Source organism: Hordeum vulgare, chromosome 2H, assembly GCF_904849725.1.
Source record: "Hordeum vulgare subsp. vulgare chromosome 2H, MorexV3_pseudomolecules_assembly, whole genome shotgun sequence".
NCBI classification, from domain to species: domain Eukaryota; kingdom Viridiplantae; phylum Streptophyta; class Magnoliopsida; order Poales; family Poaceae; genus Hordeum; species Hordeum vulgare.
The window spans coordinates 535,959,708-535,969,270 of NC_058519.1; positions in this window are offsets into that span (position 1 = coordinate 535,959,708).

The following is a 9,563-nucleotide window of genomic DNA, read 5'->3' on the forward strand; positions in this document are numbered from 1 at the left end:
TTTCCTCCTGCGAGCTTGCTACCAACCTGGTTGCATCTGAGATGGCCATCGCCGGGACTGTCCACTTTGTTAAACATTGTAACATATCCGGTGCAGAGATAAACCGGTATATGACTTGTAGTTGTATTAGGTTGTTGAGATATAACTTGTCGATCAATCCAACAACCTAACTACCTTGTAATCTTCATGTAACCCTGGTCGGCTTGGCCTATATTAACACGAAGACGCCCCTGCTAGATAGCATGCGTTATTCCATCTCTTTTCACATGGTATCAGAGCCTAACTCTTTCATCGCATCTAGGTCATGTCTTCCTCCTCTGCCGTTGTCATGGCTGCCACCTCCGTCGCCTCTCTCGGCCACACCATCATCGAGAAATTGAACAGGGAAAATTTCCTTGTTTGGAGGGCGCAAGTGCTACCTCATGTACGGGATGCCGGCATGATGGGTTACCTTGATGGTTCACTCAAGGAACCTCCCGCGGGGCTCGTCCTGGAGAATGATGTCTCCGGGAAGAAGGAGCTCGTCACCATGCCAAATCCCGAACATACGGTTTGGGTAACGCGGGACCAGCAGGTGCTAACTTTTCTGCTTGCGTCCCTCTCCCGTGATATCCTCCTTCAGGTTAGCAACTGTGAGACTGCTGCGGCGGCATGGAAGGAGCTCCTTCAGAGCTTCTCCTCGCAGTCAGGGCGCGCATCATCCAACTACGATCGCTAATCGGGAGTACCCGAAAGGGTGACTCCTCCACAGTTGCCTACTTCACCAAGATGAAGGGCCTGGCTGACGAGCTTGCAGCAGCCGGGAAACCCCTGGACGAGGACAACGTCGTCTCCCACGTTCTTCAGGGCTTGATGCACGAGCGCGAGTACAACGGGTTCGTCTCCGCCATCTCCACGCGCACCATCACTGACCAGCCCATCAGTCTTGGGGAGCTCTTCTCACTGCTCCTCGCTGCCGAGGCTCGGATCACCGCGCAAACCAGTGCCTACTCCGCAAACCTAGTTGCTTGGGGTGGAGGTCGCGGTCGTGGAAACGGCGGCGGCGGCAACAACGGCTCCCGTGGTGGCTACAACAACAATAATACAGGAGCACGCTTCTCCGACAACTCCGATGGGACATCACGCCAAGGTGGTGAACGTGGTGATCGCAAGTTCGAGAACTGCCAAATTTGCAAGGAAAGTGGACATGGAGCATGGCACTGCAGGAAGCGCTATGACCGTGGCTACAACAACAACTTCTGCAACCCTGCGAGCGGTGGAGGTGGAGGTGGAGGTGGAAACCGATCCGCCAACACCGCCCACTCCTATGGAGTAGATACCAATTGGTATCTTGACACCGGCGCAACTGATCATGTGACGGGAGAACTGGATAAGCTTGTTGTCCATGATCGCTACACCGGTACAGAACAAATTCACACCGCTAGTGGTCAAGGTATGAGCATTTCCCATGTTGGTCATTCAGTTTTGTCCACCCCTCATGGCTCATTAGATCTTAATAATATCCTTCATGCTCCTGAAGCCGACAAAAGTCTCCTTTCTGCGTACCAACTCATGCTTGATAATCATGCTTTTCTTGAAGTTTACCCTGAAATTGCTTTTGTTTAGGATCGGGACACTCGGAGAACCATTCTTCAAAGCAAGAGTAAGGGTGGCTTGTTCCCAGTTTCTGGCCATCAAGAGGTTCCTCATCCACAAGCTCTTGGTGCGGTCAAGCCATCTACCTCACGGTGGCACAAACGCTTAGGGCATCCTGCTTTACCGGTGGTCCGGAAAGTTCTTCGTGATTTTTGTCTTCCAGTCTCAAATAAAAAAGATCATTTGCTAGCGTGTGATTCATGTCAAAAGGCCAAGAGCCATCAGCTTCCCTATTCTCATTCCAGTAGTGTGTCGAAGTTTCCCTTAGAACTTGTTTTCTCAGATGTGTGGGGTCCTGGACCCGTTTCTGTAGGCAGGCAAAAATATTATGTGAGTTTTATTGATGATTTCAGTAAATTCAGCTGGATTTATTTTCTCAAATAAAAATCTGACGTATTTGAGAAATTTCATCTCTTTCAACAACTTGTTGAGCGTCAATTTGATCGTAAAATTCTTGTTATGCAAACCGAATGGGGATGAGAATATCAACACTTAAACACCTTCTTTGAGCGCATTGGGATCACTCACCATGTCTCATGTCCCCATGCTCATCAGCAAAATGGATCCGCCGAACGGAAGCATCGCCACATTGTGGAAGTTGGTCTCTCACTTCTTGATCATGCCTTTATGCCCTTGAAATTCTGGGATGAAGCATTTTCCACTGCCGTATATCTTATCAACTGTGTCCCTAGTAGAGTGATTTACAATCAAACACCTCTTGAACGTCTCTATGGTATCAAACCCAAGTACAATTTTCTTCGCATTTTTGGTTGTGCTGTTTGGCCAAACTTACGTCCTTTAAATAAACATAAGCTTCAATTTCTGTCCAAGCAATGTGTTTTCTTGGGGTATAGCACTATGCACAAAGGATACAAGTGTCTTGATGTAGCCTCAGGTCGGGTCTATGTCTCGCGTGACGTGGTGTTTGATGAGCAAATTTTTCCCTTTGCACAACTTCATCCAATGCCGGTGCACAACTCCGCAAGGAGCTCATTTTGTTGCCTTCCCACCTTCTCCCTTCGTCACACCTCCCTCCAGGAGAAGGGGACAATACTGTTGATAACATGCCAATGTATCATACTTCTACTTTTGATCAATTTTCGGATGCAAGTCTGTAGGAAAACAATGATGAAATTGGCGCAAACATGCATGATTTTGTGTCTCCAAACACTGCAGGGCATTCCACACAAAATCCGGCGGAATCCTCCTCGGGATCTGCCTCCGGATCCGCTGTACCAGGAGCATCCGCCTCGGGACTTGGCGCACCAGGTGCTGCACCGCTGGTCGGGCCCTCGGGCGCTGCGCCAGACGGGTCGCCGGCCGGGCTCTCGGGCGCAGGGACAGGTGGGTCCCCGGCATGTGCCGCTGCCCGGTCTCCACTGGCCAGGACACGGTCGGGTGGGTCGGCGGTTGGGTTCTCGGGAGCGGCGCCAGGTGGGTCTCCAGCGCGTGGCGCGGACTCGCATGCAGGCCCGCATGCAGGATCACACGCAGACGAGGCACTGTCAAGCGAATATCTAAGGAGTTGCTACAGGAGTCCGTCTGCGGATCCTCTATGGATTCTGGATCTGCGGTTTCTACCTCGTCAAATCGGCTTCAGCAACAACTTCACGCCCTGCTCTGCCTCCACCTAAGCGTGCACACACGAGATCTCAAGGTGGTGTTATCAAACCAAAGGTATATCATGATGGTTGTATTCGTTGGGGCTCATTTTGTGCCACAGGTGAACCACAGACTTTAAAAGAAGCACTTAGGGAACCTCGGTGGAAGGAGGCAATGGATGAGGAATATTCCGCTCTCATGAAGAACAAGACTTGGCATTTAGTTCCTTCGGCCACGGGCAGAAATATCATTGATTGCAAATGGGTTTATAAGGTAAAGAGGAAATCTGATGGCAGTGTGACAGGTATAAAGCACGCCTAGTTGCCAAGGGTTTTAAACAGAGGTATGGGATTGACTATCAGGACACGTTTAGTCTTGTAGTTAAAGCTGCTACGATTAGGTTGATCCTTTCTGTTGCAGTGTCTCGAAATTGGTGCATGAGACAACTAGATGTGAAAAATGCGTTCTTGCATGGCGTTCTGGAAGAGGAAGTGTTCATGAGGCAACCACCTGGGTGTGAAAATCCCGACTCACCTCATTATGTGTGCAAACTTGAGAAGGCATTATATGGGCTGAAACAGGCACCTAGGGTTTGGTACTCTCGGTTGTCTTCAAAACTACAATCTCTAGATTTTGTTCCATCCAAGGGAGATACCTCACTTTTATTCTATCATAAGCATGGAATCACCATTTTTATGCTCATTTATGTTGATGATATAGTGGTCACAAGTTCCTCCTCTCAAGCGGTTGAGGCTCTCCTTAAGGATCTAGGCAGAGATTTTGCACTCAAGGATCTTGGCAATTTGCACTTCTTCCTTGGCATTGAGGTAAAACACATACGTACTGGAATTCTTTTGTGACAAGAAAAGTATGTACAGGAAATACTCCAGCGAATAGGGATGAAGGGATATAAACCTTCTACTACACCCTTGTCTACTTCTGAAAAACTGTCTCTTCATGATGGAGAAATATTAGGAGCAGAGGACTCCACCAAATATAGAAGTATTGTAGGAGCATTTGAATACTTGACATTGACTAGGCCTGATGTTTCATACTCAGTAAATAAAGTATGCCAGTTTTTACATGCCCCTACTAGTGTGCATTGGACAATAGTAAAGAGGATACTGAGATATCTCCACGGAACAAAGAGTTATGGACTTAAAATTAGCAAAACAGACTATATGCTTGTGAGTGCATTCTCAGATGCAGATTGGGCAAGGTGTCCTGATACTAGGAGATCTACTGGAGGTTTTGCTGTATTTCTTGGAGGTAATCTAGTCTCATGGAGTGCTCGTAAGCAACCTACAGTATCTAGGTCAAGTACTGAAGCTGAGTATAAGGCTTTAGCTAATGCAACCGCTGAAATCATTTGGGTTCAGAATTTTTTGACTGAACTGGGTGTTCGAGATCCAGAGGCAGACTCGTTGTGGTGTGATAATCTTGGTGCCACATATTTGTCTGCTAATCCTATTTTTCATGCCAGGACAAATCATATTGAGATTGATTACCATTTTGTTTGAGAACGAGTGGCAGACAAGCTATTGATTAGGTTTGTACCGACTGGTGATCAAGTTGCAGATGGTTTTACTAAATCACTTACTATTCGGCAGTTAGAAGCATTTAGAAACAATCTCAACTTAGATAGTTGTGATTAAGGGGGAGTGTTAAACATTGTAACATATCCGGTGTAGAGATAAACCGGTATATGACTTGTAGTTGTATTAGGTTGTTGAGATATAACTTGTAGATCAATCCAACAACCTAACTACCTTGTAATCTTCATGTAACCCTAGCCGGCTTGGCCTATATTAACACGAAGACACCCTCCTAGATAGCATGCGTTATTCCATCTCTTTTCACACACTTCAATGTGGCGTATGATTCTGATGTAGCATCACCATCCACGAGAGCCCTTGATGTTTTCTCTGAGCTTACGACCTCGATGGGCAAGCTCTCGGTCGGGCCATCCATGGTGCCACCCATAACCTGTTCAATTGATGTTCCAGAAATGATGACGGCGTATCATCCCATGTGTCATCGATGAACTAGTGCTCCCCAGTTGAGTGGAAACCACCTTGGCCACTACCACATCAAGAAGAATCGAATGCTGAATTAGTGGAAGGCTTGGTTTCTTTTGTTGTTCCTCGTGAGCAGCACCAGTCCATTATGGTTGTTGACAATCTACTAGGTGCTCCTTATGGGGTGTGTTGTCTACAATGTTTGAAGTCTGTTATGCACTTGAGAGTATTCTGCAGCCTTTTGCCACATATGGAGCAGTTTAATGACAATGGATGGATCTCATTTGAAGTTGAAATATAGGTGGACGACATGCTATTTTTGCCAAAGTACATAATTTAGTTGCAATCTTGGCCACCTCCTTCAAGTATACATAGCGTTGTGTTCCAACATATTCACTTGGTTGTGCAATCTGGGCTTCAGTTTTATCCATCAATTGGAGAATTGTTGGCTAGATTATGTTAGATGCTACTGGATATTCGTGCAGAAGATTTCTCATAATAATTAGAGGTACCAAAAGTACAGTGATGTACTTCAACAACCAATATGATAATGAGTTGTTTTAGTGGAAAATTGCTTGGTCAATTCCTGTGGGAATTTTGCAGCGAGAATTCGTGTTTTGCACCACTAGAGATGCTCCATCATATAATTCTCAACTATCACACTGGATTATTTCTTGGTGATTATCCACTGTGTCTACTGTTCTGGATGATACATCTATGGCAACATCTTGTGCTTGTTTAGATTTTGGAGATGCATTACAGTCAAGTGGAGGTGCTTTGAGACTTCTACTACTTGGAATACCTTGTTGCCACATATCACGAGCCAAAGCACATGGCAACAATTGCACTAAATTACGATTCTAGAAAGATTCAGCGTCAGGTATTGAACAACTAGTGCTGACGAGGTAGAGTATATTTTCTGTTGGGCGTTCCTTTGAGATGAAGTTGTTGACTGGCGTTTTCTTGAAAAAGTGGGTTTTTGTCCTGCTATAGTGTCCATAGTATTCAATGTGGTTTTGAGCTTATCCATTGGAAGATTGCATGGTCATTTTAATTGGCATGGTGAGAAGACGTCTTGCTATTTTTGGGAGTCGGATAGTGAGCATTCTTCTTATTCGTGAGGAGTAACTGATGGCACTAAGAGATGGTACCTTGTCAAACTGAAAGCTTGGATTAACCAATTTGGCCTGACTATTTTGATAGTCTCGACACACTTCACAATGATTAAGATTGTGGATTTATGTTCAGAAGGGATGAACTCTTGGGATTATTCAATGCCACATGTGAGCTCCATATTGCTGACGATTGGACAAATTCATGAGTATTGGCTTGCACCTATCCAATGCAAAATTGCATGGTCTTTGCACTTAGACTATCCTGCTGGTGACAACCCGTTTGTCGAGACGTTAATTACGAATTCAGTATTGCCCTTCTTGATGGTGCATCGGAGGGTTGCTTGTTTGGTTGTTCGAACATTATCTGTCACACATCAAGTATAGTGGACAATTGTTGCTTGGTGGCGAGACAAACTGTAAAATGTAAATGATGCTTGTTGGAAGGGTGGTTTTGATACATTTCAAGTGACATGGGATCCGGGAGGGTCCACACAATGTCGACTTGAGGACGAAACTGCAAAATGGTTTCACTATGCCTTACCGACTCCATGGGACGCCGGTGACGCTACTAAACATCGACTTGGGGGCAAGTCGAATCTTATGGGGGAGGGATTGTCAGCAACCTCGGCTTCGCTGGGCCCGGAGGCACTACCCAGCCCACAAAGGAGACATACTACATATATAGAGGGAGGCCTCCACGAGCAACTTGGCTCGGAACGGACTAGCGGTTTCGACCGAGGCCTTGCGTGTGAGTCTATGTTCTTCCTCTGGTTTTCTTCAAGCAATCCAAGCTTGTATTCTGATTCATGGTGATTGAGTGAACTTGATAGAGAGTTCCTAACACAAAGAGCTACATCACAACACTCCATATAATCCATCCTTGGCAGGGACATCATAGCTCCGACTCCAACAATGCACGACAAAGGCACTAGGCAAGGTTGGCGTCACGGAGGATCGCCGAACGAACTACGTGTCTCGCATCATCATATCGCCCCTCCCGCACCACGGTTTCTACTTCACAGCAACAACCAGTTGAGGCATTCCCACAGACATGCCAGAGAAAAAGAGTCGACTATGAGGACCAAGACCACGCCTCCGACATTGCACACCACCGTCATCATTTCCACATAAGTCACCATGCACGTCCAGTCGTAGGAAGCACCAAAGGGATCAAAATCTTCAAGACGTTGCCCTAAAGAGGGGAACGATGTTGAAGCCGGCGCCATCGCCCCACCCTATAGCGGGATCTGGGCTTTCACCCGAAGAGAATGATCCGGGAGCAGAGGTTGTGATCTATACCAATGGTGCCTCCAAGGAGGATAAACAACGCCCACAGGCGCCATCATCGTTGACTGGCCAGCATCGGCCAAGCTTTCACCCGGTTAGCCACTCCCAGGCCACACGCCATGGTCGATCCGTGCCTCCACTGGACTGCACATCCCCCGCACAACAAGTGTGCCACCGTTGTGCAAGGCCACCATCTAGCCTCCCCTATGACGGGCCTGCAGACCCCAAAAAGGTCCTCCACCCGGCATCCAACCGCGGCCGGAGCCTCCCTGCTCCGGCAAGCAACATCCGGCACCACAAACAGTCGGTAGTACCCTTCTTGGGACACCGGCCACGGATGACCTGCCAGCGACCAGCCAAGCAGCCTCGCCATCGCGACACGCCCACCACAACAACCATCGTCGCCCTGTCGTCATCGCTCGTGCTCGCGAACTGTCCACGGTCCTGCATCGATTGAATTGCTCGTTTCCTATAAATAACACTTGAAAAATCAACAAGTAGCCACAAGCGCACTAACCGCATCTTCATGGGTGTGACACGGTTTAGACTACAAGATCATCTACAACCACCCGGCAAATTTGAATCCCTAAACGTCGCCGAAGAACCACACTCTATATATGTGAACCTTGTATTCATGAAAAATTTGAATCCCTAAACGTCGCCCGACAGCCACACTCTATATATGTGAACATTGTATTCATGCAAATCTATGCACATTCATTATATAGCAGAAGTTTATCATCAAATCAATAATTTAATAAAAAAATAAACCACAATTCAACAACTCAACACATACTTGTGTCACTCCGGCTCAGAGAAACCGAAACGCCCCGTATTTCAGCCCAAAGATAATTCTTCTGGAATACGACACTGCTTGGCATAGAAAAAAATCAGCTCTTTATTACAAAATGATAAATATACAATGGTTCCAATAGCACACTGGATTACATCGGCACGGCGACACTACTCCTACTCAGGTAGTTCTATGCTAGCAGCAGAACAACTCAACTTCTAGTAGTGGAACAACGACGACGACGATGAACTCCACTCCGTAGGGCCTCTAGCTTGAACGCTTATCGTAGCTCGCCAACACGTCAAGCAATCAATCTGCAAACTTGCATGACACGCCAGGTGAGCACTTTGAATGTACTCGCAAGCTCACACCAACCAAAGCAATCAAGACAAACAACAACATGGCATTTACAGGTTAAAGATCAATAATGAACATGATACCACTAGAGCAACATGACATGTACATGGTGACCCAAATACCACTAGAACAAGATCAGATGAGCATGGCATGAACATGTTACTCAAGGTATGAACAAACATGATACTAGCATGCAACATGTTTAAAATATGATGGACCAACTTACTTTGTTCGGAGGTTAACTCGTAACCACCCCATGTACCCAAAATATTAACCAACCTCGGTATCCATGCTACCACTTTGATCCTCTCATTATCACATAAAGGTCGACCAACTTCTTCCCTCATCGAACCAGGGTTGTTTATTAAGTAGGTTATTATTATTATTATTATTATTATTATTATTATTGACTCGCATTGTGACCTACTACGAACCGGGCCCATATCCGTGGGTGCAGCTGTCGATAGATTATACACATTCTGTAGAGGTTAGTATATTGTACCCACACCACAAAACCCATGACCTCGTGTTCCCATTCGGGTGGACCAACGACATTCCAACAAAACCAATCTACTGCATGACACTCTCCCGGTCACTCTGACTAACTCCGCTTTGGGCTAAGTGATGGGTGGCCCCAGATGTCACTCTGGACATCATCTGGCCACCATCGTGGCAAAACAAACCAGTCCCAAACAGGGACAATGGTACCATACAACTACGGTGGGCACACAAGGCTTATGGCCACTTACCTGATCA